Genomic DNA, 17439 nt, shown 5'->3' on the forward strand with positions numbered 1-17439 from the left:
TTCTTCCAGAAGCCTGAAGGGAAGATGGCTGTTGCCTTCAGCAGGCTAAATTGCCTGAACCTAGCTGGAGGGTAAAGCCAGCTATTCAGACATAGGTGAAAAGGAACAGAGCCACCCCTGCTATTTTTTACAGTTCATTTTAGTGAATTCAGTTCTCTTTGGAGGTGTGAAAGTAGGTGACAGCAGCTATAGCCTGCTTTGTTCTGATTATTTCTGGCTTGCTCTAAAAGTAATTCACTACAGAATAAGCTGCCTTAGAAGCTGTGGCTCTGCAATTTTACACAAAGCAAGTATAGCTTGAGCATCCTTCCTACACACTCCTGACAAAGAGTCCTCTCCCATGTTGAAAGAGTGGTTTGCTCCCCCTTCCCCATTCCTCAGGCACCTGGTCTGTCTGCTAAAACAGCCAACGAGGTTGCCACTGGTAACACTGTTTTATTATGGATACAGAATGGTATTTTTTATAGGTCTAAATGTCTGGAAAAACTATTAATTGTGCCTGCTTCAGCAAGAAGCTGCAGAGATGTAATGGTAACACTTCATATACAAATAGTCATTAATATAAAACAAACAAGCAAACAAACAAAAAGAAACCAAAACCACTTAAAAAATCAGTTAAATGCTTAGCACTAGAATTGTGTTCAGTTCTTTCAAATCTGTCAGACTGGAATATTGATAAACTGAGAAAATGCAATTAGAAGCTATATTGGCAGTTTAAGGTAGGGTAAGTATTGAACCGTTTGTCACTTTACCATTATTTTGCTAAAAGCAAAGGGGCTATGTCAGTTAAGGACGAGTCCAGGATGTGCCACATAGCTCTATTAGGATGCCAAGTCATAAACGAAGCAGGAAAAAGTGTTGGTGCTGCTTGAGCTGATCAAATGGCCACATGAAAGCCAAAGTCATCCAAAATATTTTAACAGGCTCCCCTAGATGTGTACAGCTGAACTCAGTTTCTCTCAAGCAGAATCCAATAGTGCTGGAAGGCTAATGAATGCATAAGCTGTCTAAAACACTTAGCAGGAAGAAAGAGGGAGATATTATATCTACTTCAGAAGTTCATTTGCATGGTAAACAATCCTCAGAGACTCATGAATGAACAACAAGCAAAAGTAAATGCGTAACTAGAACAACCTAAAGGACTAGATTTTTTAAATTCTGAGGATAAGGTGTATATTGTTGTGCAGATCGCCCTTTGAATTAAACTCTGAGATATTTAACAGGCAAATGCATTCCTTACATTCCCAAGGGAGACACTGAACATTCATTCCTTATGCCCTCTTCATTCCAAACTGTTCAAACAACAGCAGCAGGCCTCCACCACAGAGCCAGCTGAACCAACGACCACAAAAAGCAATTTTTCTAGACATCCTCTCAGAGACCCAGGAGTTCTCCTGCTGGCAAAATAGCAGTGTGTGGCATTTGGACTCTGCCAAGCTCATGCCCTCTAAAAGATGACAGGCAACAAAGTCAGAGCTCGTGTACAATGAGGAGACAAAGCAGGAGAATAGCACCCACTGCTCTCCTCAAAAGCCAGGAAGGAAGTGTTGCCTTTATAATTTTTTGCTATTTTCACTTCATGTTATCTGAGTTTTTTGTTACTTACTAACATAAATGCAGGGTTAGTCAACATGGGGGAAAATGTTAGGTTCAGGTTTGCTGTCTCAGACAGCATGAATCAAAAATTTGTTTCATCTACTGAGAATAAAGGCAAGTGTGTAGTGATGAAGAAATGTTTAGGGGGCAAATACAAAAAGAAATAGAGCTGCTGCATTTATTAGTGCTGCAAAAGATATAAAAGTAAGTCCGTTGGCTCAGACTGAGCATTTTATATACACCTTGCATGGAAGGAAAAGAATTCAAGTATGATCTAATTAAGTTTATTATTACAAAGTAATGACATTCTTGCTACATAATTTGTTGGTTATGGTTAGCCAGTAATTTATCCTGTTGTTTCAAAGTTTGGTTTTGACAGAACTCAGTTCTCATGCAAGCCAATATTTCACATGGTATTAATAAAGTTTGCATTAGTCTCATACATCTCAGTCTCCAGTCAGGGACTGAGATCTGGGCTTTTCTCTGTTTATTCTGTTGAGAGGTGATGCTTTAAGAAATTGACAGCAAGGTCAGATGTAAGAAAAAATTACTTGTCTGTTGGGAAACATGCAGGTAAAAATGAGATGCTACCCCAGCTTCCCTTATAGAAAGTCTAAAACATGTTATAAAATGTAATTTTATGTTTTGTACTTTTCCCAAATACTACTGGCTAGGACAATCTTTACATTTCATCATCTCCAGAGGATATTAAGAAGTCCCATGTGAGAAGAACTGACATGGGACTTTGTCTATGTACTAGATGTCCCAGGGAGTAAATGGGTGATGGGAGAACTTTCCATATGATTTACAGCTGCATTACATCAGCTCTTGAAGCTGAAAAGTATTTCACAGGCAGGGAATAGTGATGATGTAGGTTATAGACGAAGTGGAAATCTCAGGGCTGCATCCAAACCCTCAGGATTAAGGTTCAAACTAGAATTCTTTTCTTTTCATGCACAATGAATGAAAAGTGCTTAGTTTGAGCTGTTGAATTACTTTTATATCTTTTAAAGCACTAGTCAGTGTATTCACTAGTAAATATATGGGGTATTGGGGATTATTGAAATGACTCCCTACAGTTACCTAAGGAAAGAAGCCTGGACACTCAGACCACTAGTACTGGGATCATGCTGCTGTTTGCTGCCACGGTGGTTGTGACATAGGTCTGTGCCACTGCTTGGGTGAAACACAATCACACTGATCCCTCAGCTTCTGGTGTCTCTGCCTTTGATAAAAGTTTGAGATTGCTATTTCTTACTGAAATAACTCCAATGAGGCTCATCTTAACTGAAAACGTGTATAGGAATAAAGAACCCAGTCTTGATGTTAAGTCAGTGAAATTGCTGCAGACCTAGTTTGGTGTAAGTGGGAGCAGAAATTGGGGTATAATTTGACAACATTTTTGAGGGTGTCATTGTCCCCAGAACTCCTTTATCCGTGTCACTTGGTATGTTACTTATTCACCACACATTATACTGCAGTTTCCTGACCAGACTGTGACATTTTCACATCCTTTCAGCAATATTGTCAAAATTGTCTTAACCAAAAGCGAAAATTTTAAAATAATTGATTTTGCCAGTTTGTTTTAGTTCTATCTTCGCCTTTGGAATCCTTCCAAAATCTATAAGAGACGGAAATCACACAGTCCAAATGGCCTTCTCTGAATTCCAAAAGAAAGGCAGAAGAAGAAAAGAAAGAAAAGAAGGTTTTGGAAGAAAGCTTAACAAGTCATTTAAAAAGAAGTACAGTCTAAAGCAGTGGTTGCATGGTCAAGGGAAGAAAAATCCTTAGCAATGTTGTATGGAAGACTTTGACTTTAAAGTAAAAATTGACACTAAGGACAACAAGGAGAGTAAAAATAATGAAATAATGTTTATTCCTCCTAATGACAAAGAAAGAAGGAGTGTTTAACAGTTTCTGTTTTGAATGGCTTTTCAATGAAATACCCAAAAATACACTGTTTTGAGCCCCACTGGAATGAAACTTATTTGCATTGTCAAGTCAGTAAAAAACTGTCACTTGTAATGCATGAGACAGCAACATAAACTCTCAGTGTGACTCTTCTGAAACAAAGCCTTCAATGAGATAAGACTTTATGCATGTGGGACCTTTATATAGGCTTGGTTCTATCCAAATTAAGCACTAGCAGTGGGCATTAACATAGGAGGCTCAAAATACAATCAATTCTTTTTCTGTGTCTCTGGTGGTAAGTTAAACAAGGTCAGGACAGGTCTCTGGCTAGAAGTCAGCTGGAACAGAACAGCCCATGATTATAACATAAACTTATCTTACCTTTCAAAACCTGATGGCTGCATCCAAACAGTCTATTGGAAATGGTCCACAGCCATCCTAATTTCTGACCCATCCCTAGCGCTTATGTTTGGATGACTGATGACCTGTCTGGGACAAAACTGGACTCACTGGCAGTTGTACAGTACAAACATTTGAGATGCAGTGTCTGGGAACACATTCTGGAACTGTTTGGCTCACTGCTGTTGACGCAGACTTTGCAGGCATTGATCCTACAGGAAACACAAAAGGCTTGCCATGCAGTCTTGGTGTGCTTATGACAGAGCTCAGAAGCTCAGAAAAGGTTCTGAAAACCAGAAACTTGAGTAAGACTTGCTTCACCGTGACTCAGGAAAATAAAGTTGCTGGGACCAGGATTAATATCAGGTTGTATGGTGAATGGGGCTGTCTGAATGAAACCAACTTAGTGGGAACTCACCTATAGCCAGTAATAAGAAACGCAAAGGGGAGAGCTTTGCCTGAAATATGACCTTATGTTCAAATGGATCTTCAAGAAAGTGCTGTTGTCTCATTGGACCCTACAGCCACAGCTTTCTCTTGAAAGCTGATGCTGATTATAGCTTCTCCCTTTACTCTAAAGCATATCTGGAGCTGCCTTTCTCAATCTGTGTGATAGCTTAGCAGGGTAGAATGCTTACAGGAGAGCAAATTTTTGATGGAAATGGAAAAGTAAGCAGATCTTGTCCCTGACTGTTTGCCCTGCAACATTCCCTATCAGAGTTAAGCTTCATTATTTTCTTCTTTCATTCCAGAAGTGGTGAAATTAAAAACAGATTCTGCAGCAACCAGTCATGCTTTGTGGTGAGCTGTGCCACAGTGTATTAATCTCCTTGATGGGAAGTTATAACTCACTACATGTAGATAGGCAGAGAAAGCTCTAACTTTACCAAAAAAGAAAAAAAAAATCACTGAAGAGGGTACATGGCTCAAACATAAAACTTTTCCTACGCAGGACATTTATACAAACGTGTGACCAGTTCTGAAATCAGTAAAGGCAAGGAAGCACATGGGATAATGGAGATACTGATAAGCAAAGGCAATAAGGGCACATTTCTGATGATCTTGATGTTCTTCTTGCCCATGGTGACCTGGTTAGTAGGGAGCACACCAACAGCTGCTTGCCACTCGGTCTCATGACCTCTCCTTCTCTCCCCTCCACTTCCCTCCCACCCTATCCCCTGATCTCCATTGCTCTCTCATTGTTCCCCTCTTCCTCAGACATTCTCCCACATCTTCCCAGCCAGCAGAAGTCAGCTAAATTATAGACACAGAAAGGATCTGGAGGAACACAAAAAGTTGTTCAAGTCTTTTGTTACAGTTTTCCAGAGGGAGACTCAGGATTTCCTAGACCTGAAAGAACAAGTATAACGGAGAAGCTTTATGCTATGCCCCTTGTTTCTGTAGTCCAGTCTCCCTTTTTTAGATTTAATTGCTTGTTTTCTTGGTGTACATACCTTGCTTTAAAGGAATTAAACAGAGATATTGCTCTGTAGTGAAATGAGGCAACCAGGTGCCACTAATTACCAGGTAGTGGGCATGAGCTTGTGTTAAGCCCACCTGTGCCTGATTAGGGCAGGGCCCCAGCTGCGCATGAGCAGGATTAGGGGGCCAATAAAAGGTGAGGCTTGAAGCAGAGGCTCAGCTCAGTCCTGAGCAAGCCAGCAGAGAGGTCGGTTGAATCTGGAGCAGTAGTACTGAGCCAGGCTAACCAGTCCTGAGGGCAACAGACTCAGAGCACTCTTTGTGAGTTCCTGCTGGAACACCTGTTTGGACCTTGGAGTGCTGTGCCCTAAGAGAGGTTTGTCTTGCAACATTGCTCAATGTGTAACTATGAAGTGAGTGTTCCTTTCCACACATTTTGCTTTGTCATGGGCTTATCCTCCTGACTCCTACCAGAACTCCTTGAGGACTTTTATATCAGATTTCCTGGTATTTGGCACTTAATGAACTGTTTGTAAACTATGTGATGGTTTTATGCTATTGGCTGCAACACAGGATTTATCCCATTGGGAGTTACTGCAGTACCAGTGCTACAAAAGATAAAAAAAAAAAAGATAATTTGAGCAGCTATTGAAAATTATTATCAATAAATCAATATCAGCAACAATTATTTTAAATCAAGATTCACAGGTCTTAGGCTCTAATTCTGTATGTTCTAAGCATGTGATGATGATAAGAACAATACTACTAACAGACATACGGAAATATTTTAAACCCAGGAAAACAAATTCAATATATTAAATAAAAATATACTAGAAAAGGATTGAACTACTTCTACAAAATAAGTAACAAAACACATGTAAAATTTCTTGTTGTGGATGAATTATAACTATTCCATAAGGGCAAGCAGTACTATAAAGAAATGCTACTTCCTACTTAATTGTTTTCTACTTGTTTCCTGTATTATTCTCTTTGTGAAACAGCCATATAAAACATGTAATGCATTTTGTTCCTTATGTTTCTCACGTGGGAGAACAGCTATTTCCTTATATTCCTGGGTTTCTCAACCGCATTTCTGTTGGCATGTACATTTTTAGCCCTTTACCCAAGATGTTTTAAAATAAGTTTCAGCTGTGTCATATGTGTAAACACGGTTTGGATTTGGTAAGCAAGCTGTAAGATATATTGGCATCCTTTAAATGCCATGTCTTTGCTCTCCTGATACTAAAGACTTGATTGGTGAGGGGAAATATCTGTTTGTTGCTGTTCCCCTCTGGATGAAATCCCCATTTAATGTGGCCAGAGAGATGCACTCAAACACGGGAAGAGGATGTAACAGATGTAGTGGCATCTGCTTGCTCTTTCAGAACCTTAACTGAAAATGTTCTCAGGAATGGCTTCCTGCATCCTTCTCAGTGAGCACCAACTTAGTTACCCATTGATAATGCTTTAAATGTCAACACCCTTCTATCACTGCTTATCAGAGACAAGAGGAATGGCTACAATATATTCTCAAATTTCACTAACTCCCAGTCCAAAAAGAACCTTAAAATACCTACCAATGATATTCTTACTTTGCAAGCTGAGGTTCAGTCAAGGACACATGAAGCTCAGACAGCAGGACTGGGCTCAGGAACCCCAATGTAAATTTGGAGGGAGCAGAGCATATTTACAAGACCATGCATGTGTTGTTGACATGCCTGGTCATCTGATTATATGGCACTACTGTGTCTGGGGAAAAATTTTTTGTGACAGGTTTATTTATATTATATATATGACAGATGTTATCAATTATTAACATACATATTTCTCACATAAGGCTGGATTCTCTGAAGCAGAGCTGTGGAAGCAAATATTTAGCAACTATTGGAAGAAAAAATATGGAGTGTTTTGGGGTTTTTTTGGTTTTTTTTTTATGTAGGGCTGTTTTCTACTTTCCTTCCCTATTCTTCTCTTTCTCTCTGTCCCAAAAGAACTGGGAATACAGTAAATTTGCAAGCTCAGGATTTGTGTAAAATGCATACAAAAGTCCTGTGTGTTCCTTCTACATGTTCTATGTGTCTGTTCAAAGAAAAGGTACTGCCAGAACCATACTTCAAGGACTCTCCTAAAATAGCTCCTTCCAGAGGTTCTCCTTTCTCCTTTTTGGACATTTTTTAAATCAAGAAACTGTGATAGGAGATTTGTAGTAGTTAACTTAATGACGAATACAGCTCTGTAAAAATTCCCTTATTATGGCTTCAAGACTAAATACTTAACTTTGGAAAACTATTGGGAACATCAGAGAGTCATTCTTTATTATCTGCAAGGCAAAGTTGATGGTCACCTAGTCCCCACAGTACTTTCAGAAACCCCTAGATATATTCTGAAAGTGTTTTCTTCTCCAGAAAGGGCTCAAATTCTCCATTATACATCCCACAAGGCTCTGTAATATGGTCACTGCATCTTCACACCAAGTTCCACTATAAGCAGGAGACATTGTTCTTAAAAAAAATGTGTGCAGGAAGTCTTCAGCCAACTACTCAGACTAAATATCTCTAAAGAGACTTTATTTCTAGAGAATGTTTTTGTAAGGCCCTAGCTTTGCCAAGGCAGACTTGAGTTGGTTCTGTCCTGAGTTTATCAATGTGCAGGTGCCCCAGTTAGATATACACAAACATGGAGGTAGTGCTCATAGAAGGAGAAAAAGATTGTCATGAGACCAAGAACAAAAATATCTCTTCAGTGTAAAGTCAGCAGAAGTTAATGCTTCAGATTAAGCGTTTCAGGAAATCCACAGCAGAGAGCAACCTGAGAGCACGGGAGAAGGGAAAAAAAAAAAAAAAAAAGTCAATGAAAGTCATAGAATCCTAGATCTCCTTTCTTAGAACAGGTCATTCCATGGACATGAGTGATCCTTGCATCTGCCACTGTGTTCATAGAACCATAGAATTGGCTGGGTTGAAAGGGACCTCGGAGATCATCAAGTCCAACCCTTGATCCACTACTGCTGCAATTACTAGACCATGGCACTGAGTGCCACATCCAGTCTCTTTTTAAATATCTTCAGGGACGGAGAATCCACTACTTCCCTGGGCAGCCCATTCCAATGTCTGATCACCCTCTCCGTAAAGAAATTCTTTCTAATGTCCAACCTAAACCTCACCCGGCACAACTTGAGACCGTGCCCTCTTGTCTTGCTGAGAGTTGCCTGGGAAAAGAGACCAACCCCCTCCTGGCTACACCTTCCTTTTAGGTAGTTGTAGAGAGTGATGAGGTCTCCTCTGAGACTCCTCTTCTCTCGGCTGAACAGCCCCAGCTCCCTCAGCCTCTCCTCATAGATCTGTGCTCAAGTCCCTTCACCAGCCTGGTTGCCCTCCTTTGGACCCGCTCCAGGACCTCAATCTCCTTCCTAAACTGAAGGGCCCAGAACTGGACACAGGACTCAAGGTGTGGCCTCACCAGCGCTGAGTACAGGGGCAGAATCACTTCCTTGGACCTGCTGGCCACGCTGTTCCTGATACAGGCCAAGATGCCATTGGCCTTCTTGGCTACCTGGGCACACTGCTGGCTCATGTTCAGCTTCCTGTCAATACAAACTCCAAGGTCCCAAGTTAATGATAAACTCTGGGCTGGGTGGCAGAGAAAATAGAGTATCCACAAAGCAGTGCATGGAGCTCTAAACATGTGCAGCAGAGACCTTCCCCAGCCACGGCCTTCACCACAGGAACCCTAAAGATTGTAACAGGAAGCAAGCTGTAAGATCCCTTTTCCAGAGTCCAGTCCCACAAAGTTCTACTCCAAGAGTCAGCAGGCAACATTGTGCCTCTTTCCACCACTGGGTCTCCTGCCATTGGCTGTCTGCCATCATTTCCTCCCACCCACTTGCCAACCAGGTTTCTTCACTTAGAAGTGAGTCAAGACTATCTGGAGTTTAATTCTTAATGATCATCACACAGTATATACTCTCATAAACATGCAAGACAGTGAACCAAGTCCTGACAGCAGGGACTTTATTATATTCTTACTATGTCTGAGCAGATGACCTGAGATTATGACTGGTACCTGACAGGGTGACATGGTCCTTGAAATGAGGGTAAGTATCCTTGCTGCCTTGAGCTTTTTGAATTCTTTTGTTCCTTCCTCATGTTTCTCACCATCACATGCTATCACATACCAGTATGTTTGCATATCAGTACTCACGCATCAAGATTGGAGTAGGTGCTGAGGAGCTGCATGGGGGGGTGGCACTGTGTAGATGGGCCACAGTGCACACATGGTTAAACAAAAATAAAAAAGGTGCAGAAGGTTTTTCCAGACACATTTATAGAGCTCCTCTCTCAGGTTATATATGTTATACACTCACAAATGAAGTATTTTGGATCACCTCTTCAAGCTAGAGCACAGACACAAGCCATGATTTATGGCCTGTGGTACCCTCAATCAGACACAACCCAGGAGTAATCTACCAAAGCAGTCCAAAAGTGTCAGAATTTTATCTACTCATGATGCTATGGTATTAATTAAAAGGAACCATAATTTGTAGGCACTTCATTACAACCAACACCTTTTTGTTATTTGAGCATTAAGGTAGAGATTTAGAAAAAAGGACAAATTCATTCACATGACTCCTTGGGCAAATACTAACACAAAAAATAATTTTCCAGATTTCCCTAAATAGGAAAAAGGTGTTTAATGTATTGGATAATCTTCTTGAAACCTCTTGGCCTCTCATCCTAGTTCCAACTCTGGGAAACTATGAAAGTCTCTACCAGTGTTTGCCTTCTCCCTGCTTTTTCAGCTGCAGACTTGGGAGGGAACAAATATCAAATTTGCTTAGTAACGTCTAGTTGGTGACTGCATTTTCTCTTTTTTGAAAGATGATTCATCTAGTTGTCTGTACTCCTTCAAGAGTCAACAGGGACAGAAGTACAGTGAGTTCTTTCTCTACTACAGAACGCACACTGAGCACTGAAAGGAACTTCACCACAGCTAAAAACAGCACAATAATTTAAAAAGCCAGTAGTTCCCACTGATAAAATTTCAGGTATATATATCTAGTTGCTGTAAAACACAGCATGAGAATGTGTTTTACAGGCTGAGAATGTCACTTCAAAACTTAGAGTAACAGCTTGAAATGAGACTGCGCTTGTCCTCAGACCCAAAGGAAGGCAGTATTTTCCTTCTGAAGCACCAAGAATTGTGATTTGGTTTTCTTTTCTTGCAAAACATCAGTTTTTGGCATAAGTCTTTAATGATCTTTGGAAACTCCTTGAAAATTAGACAAGGTAGAGCAATTGCCAGTTTTCCAAAACGCAGCAACTGCAACTCCTAACTGGTAAATTCGCACTCATCATTTTAAGATGAAAGCTTGAAAATTGTTGTTTCCTTAGGTTTTTTGCTAAACAAAAAAAGCTAAGGAAAAAAGTAGGTACTTCTTTCCCACCACTGGAACAGAAAGTTCATATTTTCATCCTATTGTTCAATAATAGGGCTAACAGAATTGTGAAAGCTGCACATTGGTACCTCAGGATGTTTAATCACTACCATCTACTTAATCACTACCATCCTATTACAGAAAAGACATGGATATGCTGGAATATGTCCAGAGAAGTGCCATGAGGATGATCAGAGTGCTGGAGCACCTCTCTTATGAAGACAGACTGAGAGAGTTGGAGTTATTCAGTCTGGAAAAGAGAAGACTCTGCGGAGACCTTATTGTAGCATTCCAGTATCTGAAGGGGGCCTGCAAGAAAGCTGGTGAGGGACTTTCAAGAATAACAGGTAGTGATAGGACTAGGGGGAATGGATTAAAATTAAAGGAGGATAGATTTAGATTGGATGTTAGGAAGAAGTTCTTCACCATGAGGGTGGTGAGACACTGGCACAGGTTGCCTAGAGAGGTGGTGGAAGCCCCATCCCTGGAAGTTTTTAAGGCCAGGGTTGACAGAGCTCTGAGCAACCTGATCTAGTGGGAGGTGTCCCTGTCCTTGGCAGGAGGGTTGGAACTAGATGATCTTAAAGATCCCTTCCAACCCTGAAAATTCTATGTTTCTATGATCTAAAAATCTGAATCAGAGGGCACTTCATGGAAAATATTAAACCCTGCTTAACTTCTGGACACCATAAAAAGCAAAGTAGAGAAGAATTAGACGATCAGGTTGTATATCATAGAGTAATGTTAAGTTTTCATATGGTCCATTGAAAGAGTATTTAATACCTGGGTTGAAAAAAAAGGTGTGAGATTTAGTTCTGTTAGTTGCTTTTCATGTCAGAACAGAAACCTGTGATTTCTGCTACATTTTGCTTTAAAACCTAGGTCTCTTAGGAGACTGAAGATATATTTAGAACTGTTAAAACTTTTGACATAAATACACTTGCAGAAATAAGTACTCAATGCTCTTGAAATAGGTTTGGCTAGTTAAGTAAGCTGCAGTGAAAGTAGGTAGTATGAGATTTACTTGGAATGTAATTTGCCCATATCCTCAGCTGATAAAATTGCTAAGGTGCTGAGCCCAGGTTTGTGTAGACAATTAGGCTTAAATAAACCACATGTGAATAAAATAAGAAAAAACCTGCTTGATATAACCTAGCTAAAGGTTATAGGAAATGTAAGAATTCATTCTCAAGCCCTGAATCAGCTTTTTCCCTCTGCATCTCTTATCAGATCAATGCATCTTTTTTACTTGCCTCATTTCTTCAGGCAGTAAGCCATGGAAAATCTAAAATACAAGTGTAACTGGCTACCAGGAGAATCTGGAATTTGTCACACCGGGAAAAGAGTGAGAGAACCCACTTGGGACTGGAGATATGAAAGACTCAGACTAGATTTAGAGCTGGGGCATAAGATGCAGCTAGTCACAGCTTCTTCCTAGGCTATGATCTTACTAAATCAGACTGCTTCCTTATCACTCCTTCTGGTCATTTTAAAGGATAACCTTGCCATTACATTTCACAACACTCTTTGTCTTTGCTTTCAGCCTAATGGACACTATTTACTACTGTAATATCATAGAATCATAGAACTGTGGATTATCTTGAATTGGAAGAGACCCGTAAGGATCATGAAGTCCCACTCCCTGCTCTTTGAAGGTCTACCTAACACTAACCTATTTGACTAAGAGCATCATCCAGATGCTCTGACAGGCTTGATGCTATGACCAGTTCCCTGGGGATGCTGATCCAGTGACCAACCACCTTCTCAGTGAAGAACCTTTTCTTAGTGTCCAATCTGAACTTCCCCTGTTGCAGCTTCCTTCCATTTCAGCATGCCATAAGAGTATTCAACAGGTATGACTTGCCTTACTGCTTTTCCCTTTGAAGAGTGCTGGTCCCCATGCTATTCTCACTGGTGAAGCACCCTGTGGCATCTTCCATGCTCATCCTGTCTGATCTTTGCCCACAATGCCATTTTGATAGATGTGCTGAGAGACCCACTGTCCTGCACAAGAAACTAAGGAAGGGATTGAGGAGATATGGACAGTGTGTGAAAGAGACATTTGTCTTTATCCAGTTGGCCTGCTGTTGTAGCAAAAAGAGCCAAAAGACATATGTAGCCATCCCAGCCCTCAGACAGCCTTCTAAGATGTCTGTTATTTAATGCTCATATCAACTATATCACAGGCTCAAAATGGTTAGCAAGCAAATAAAACATAATGAACAATTTAGCAGTGAATAAAAATGTAACAGGGACCCCCATTTTGTTTCTGCAAGAACCTAAAAGCTCTGGTTTAGTTTGCTCCTCAATCATTTCTGTGCCAAGAAACATGCTTCAGCCTGCTCTTCAAATGTTTGATCTCCTGGGAACTGCATGAATATGATATTCCTGAAGAAATCTGCGTATCAAGTGGAGCGAGGTGAGGAAACAGGAATTTTGGCAGAGAACTGAACATATAGCCATTACACCAGCAGCAGGGCTTCAAGCAAAATGATGGCAGAAAGGGTTAGAGAAGAACTTGCTTCCTTTCTAAAGGCAGAGTTGCAAGTAAAGTGGCAATATAAGCACAAAGAAGATTTTTCATCTTGGTTCAATATGGTACATTATTACAGACAGTTAACAATAGGACACAGGTTCTAAAATGTGAAACTAATATGGTATCTAGAATGTAATATTAACCTGAGTCAGTGGGATGGAATGGGTATTTTGGTATTTGGGAAAGATAAAGTGTTTTTTTAGTGGACTTGCTGAAAAAAAATCATAGTAGCTTAAAAACTTCTAAATTATGACCTTTTTGCACTAGATTTATGAGAAGTGAGAAGAAAATCCTTCTTTGGGACCCACTTCATAAAAATGTTTTTTCTCACCTTTGCTTCTGTTCTTTGACACCCAGGTTTGCTGTGCTGCAAAGAAATGCTGTGGTACATTGCACCTGTGATATACCCATGCTAAGAACAGATGAGGAGAGAAGGAACATTCATGACTGTGCAATAATGAGGTTGCTGATCCACAGCCTGCTGGTAATTCCAGCACAGGGGAAATAAAGCCAGACAATTGCCAAGAATCTCATCTGCATGCAGACAACTGCACATCTCCTCAGATGCATCCATCCTCAGGTCACCCTTTTTTGTTTTTTTAACCTTGCACTGGTATGGCTGAGTAGTGAGGAGTCTTACCCTCTGAGCAGCGAATGGTCTACAGGCTCCAAAATGCCATTTATTTTGTCTGGTTTTATTGATTGGCAATTTATCCATTGCCCAGACTCAATCAGATGGAAATTCAAATGGATAGTCTCCAGTTGTATGAGAAGTTTGCCCGTTTACCTTAAATGGTTTTCTAATAGATACAAATGACTACATGGATGCTGCTTTATATCGGATTAGTCTTTGCAAATTACAATCAATTTAAATTGAAGATAACCTGCTGCCGTCAAATGGAAATAGTACACATACAGTGCCTCACTGCAGTTTAAATTGGGTTTAAATTTGATTTAAATTAAATTGGTGCATTTTCCTTGTGCAGATACAGTTTTATTTTAATATGACTTCATGTGGTACACTTGAGGTGCAAAAACTAGCACTGGCATGATGTTTGTATAGAAGGCCAGTGGCTCACTGGTTTTTGTTTGCCTGAGATATCAAGGGTTAATCAAAGAATCAGAAGTGAGAGTGAATCATACATTGACCTGAATGTCTTACCAGCTGTGACCTGGTCAGCCCCTGAGACAGAGGAGAAATAAGGAAGTGATTTATAGTTTATCGGAGTTCAGGACTCACTCTTCAGGAGTCGCTGGAGGACAGTGGTGCTCTGCAAACTGCTCTCCCATGGCCTGATAAGCTCCTCATCTAAGGACTTTCTACCAGATGATTGTTTCCCACTACAAGGGCAAAAGTTTCCCACTGTTTACTGAAAACAAGAAAATATTCGTTTGTTTATACCAATTTCTGTAAATTAGATTGTTGCTAAGAACAGGAACATTTTATGAGAGCAATCTGTAAGGCTTACAGAGCCACAAAAACATAATTTATTCACAAGTACTGTGCTTGATATGGAGGCCTGTGGCTCCGCAAAGTATACATAAAAAAGTAACCACCTATCAGAATATATTTTTTTAATGTCATCATTATCTGTCAGATTTTCTTTTAAAAAGATGTTGGTCTTTCTTCACACATCACCAGATACAGAGGATATAATCCAAAATCTCATCTCACTGAAAGCTAGCGTAATTTAAACTGATCTCTCTTCGCATAGAACATTGGAAGTCCACACATACTGGGCACTTTAGCAGTGACCAGAGAACAGTATTTTAACTGCAGAAGCAAGTGATAGCATTTAAGTTCTTATAGAGGTGAACAGATACTCTTTTCTTTAGGTCTGTCAAAGTTTTCAGTACAAATAGGAAAGATGAATTACATGACTCTCATTGTATTGTATGTAGTGTTGCAGATTTCTTCCGATTCATTCCTATTCCTAACAACTTTTTTAAACCAAAATATTAAAGATTATGTGCTTTAAAAACATATAGCCAGTTTTTAAAAGAGAAAGACAAGCATTAGAGCTATTGCACTTTATCATGCTGCTTTATGCAAACACTGCACCTGAGTTTATGTGCTGTAAAGACAGACTTCATGAACTACTGGACTGCCAGGCACACAACTGTATAGGGTAACATTTTCAGGCAATTTCAGAAGAGATTCAGTGTGTGAGTACAGCTGCCCTGGGCAGAATATACTACTGATATATTATGTTCACACACTTCACATATTGATTAAGAGACTACTCACAGAACTTCTAGACATGCAAGAGAATATAATGGCCTACCACTCAGACTGAAATCAGTGCCCTGTCTTACTGTTGGCATGAGCATTCAGGAGCAGGATAAGTTCCTTCAGCTACCAGACCTACATCAACAAGTATTGTATCCCACTAGTACAAAACCACCATGAGCCATAACACTCTACAGCAATTAAGGGAGAATATTGAGCAGTCTGCTCTCATGAAATTCAAAAGCAATTAGTAGATAGCAATACTGCCAGTGCACAGAAAAGCAAGGGAGCAAACATGAACCTCACAGTCAGTTTTCTATTTAGTTGTCTTTACCTGGTTGTTCTTTAATGACTGACATTCTGCATAAAGTGATTTCATTAGCAAGGTATCTGCAGAAGGAAACCTCTGTTTCCTTCTCAGGAAAGCAGCACCAAGACCCTATTTAGTCTTTGGCTTTCTAATACTCTTGTAAGGTCTATGAATATTGTGAGAAAACTATTTTTTCCATGTTAACTCTCTTCTGTGCTGTCAAGAGATCGTTTGCATTACTGGGCAATGGAACAAGTGAATAGAATTGTCTGTGATTTTTTCTTACATTTATGTACATGTGATTGTAAGTTTATGGCTGTGAATGCTGCTAATAGGTAGCACCTGAAAATACTTTATTTTCATGGACAAAAAAGGAGGGGTGTGTAGCAGACGACTAAGGCTGAAAAAGGATATAGAGGGTTGGACTGTACTGTATGGTATAAGTGGTAACTATGAGAAGGCAAATGAATTAAAAGGTTTTTTATATATATAGGGTTTTTTTTTTCTTCTGCGTGTGGTCTGAAATGAGGTAGTATAAAAGGCTCTCTGTAGGCCCTGATAATAAGCAGATTCATTACTTGTTAAGTGAAAAATTCATTTTGCTCTTTAAATGGTTTTTTTGTTTGGGTTTAGGTTTGGTGGTTTTGGTTAACTTGGAGTTGCTGAATTCTGCTACAGTGAATCAGTCGTGGTTGTATGTACCTGACTCTGCACAGGGCTGCACAGTTTGGGTAAGTAATGAGCTGGTCAATGTGAAGTTTTTTTAGCTGTATCTTTCTGCTTTGAGACTAAGCAAGGAGAGAGAAGGAAGGTGATCTGGTCATGATTTCTGTGGTATATGAGTAATGCCACTTACTGATAATATCTGCTAGCAGGAAAAATAGATCATTTAAGTCCTGTTTTACAGTAATTTAGTCTGCTTGGTTCTTACTAGCAGGTCTCGCTGGGTCTGAGAATGCTGTCTTGATCACTTTTTAATTAGAAAAATAAAGGTGTAAACTTTACATAAAGAGGTAAAAATGCTTAAGCATCCACTGACCTTTCAGCTTATGTGCTTTAGCAGCAATATGTAAGAAATGGTAACACTTTATTCTGCAATGCTGACTGCAAATGCTGAAAGTTATTCTTCTGTTTAAAAGCTCCTCTTTACTAATTTTTTCATGTCACCCACTAACCAAATACCATCTAATGTATTTACATGGCACAACACACTGTGTGAAAGAACAAACTAATACAAGTATAATGATCCAGAAAAAGGGAGAAAAAGGGTAAAAGTCAACCAGTTATATTAATGAGCAGTTAAGGAAGGTATAAAAATATTACCATTATGTTGTAAAATCATGTTTGTAGCTAGCTAAATATTAAAATGAAACTGTCACCTTTCCCACTAATGCTTTTCCAGCTCTGAACCTGCCTGGGCCTCACACAGCTGCTGTTCATATAAGGATCGAGTGTTCATATAAGGATCATATAAGTTGCTCTTCCATAAGGATCGAGTGCTCCAGTTTCTCCCATGTCACTATCTTTTGCGTAACATGGCTGCCATGTTGGTTCCTTAACAGGCTGGTTTGAATATATCTGCAAAACTTTCATTTCTAGAA

Source organism: Calypte anna, chromosome 3 (assembly GCF_003957555.1).
Source record: "Calypte anna isolate BGI_N300 chromosome 3, bCalAnn1_v1.p, whole genome shotgun sequence".
Classification (NCBI taxonomy): domain Eukaryota; kingdom Metazoa; phylum Chordata; class Aves; order Apodiformes; family Trochilidae; genus Calypte; species Calypte anna.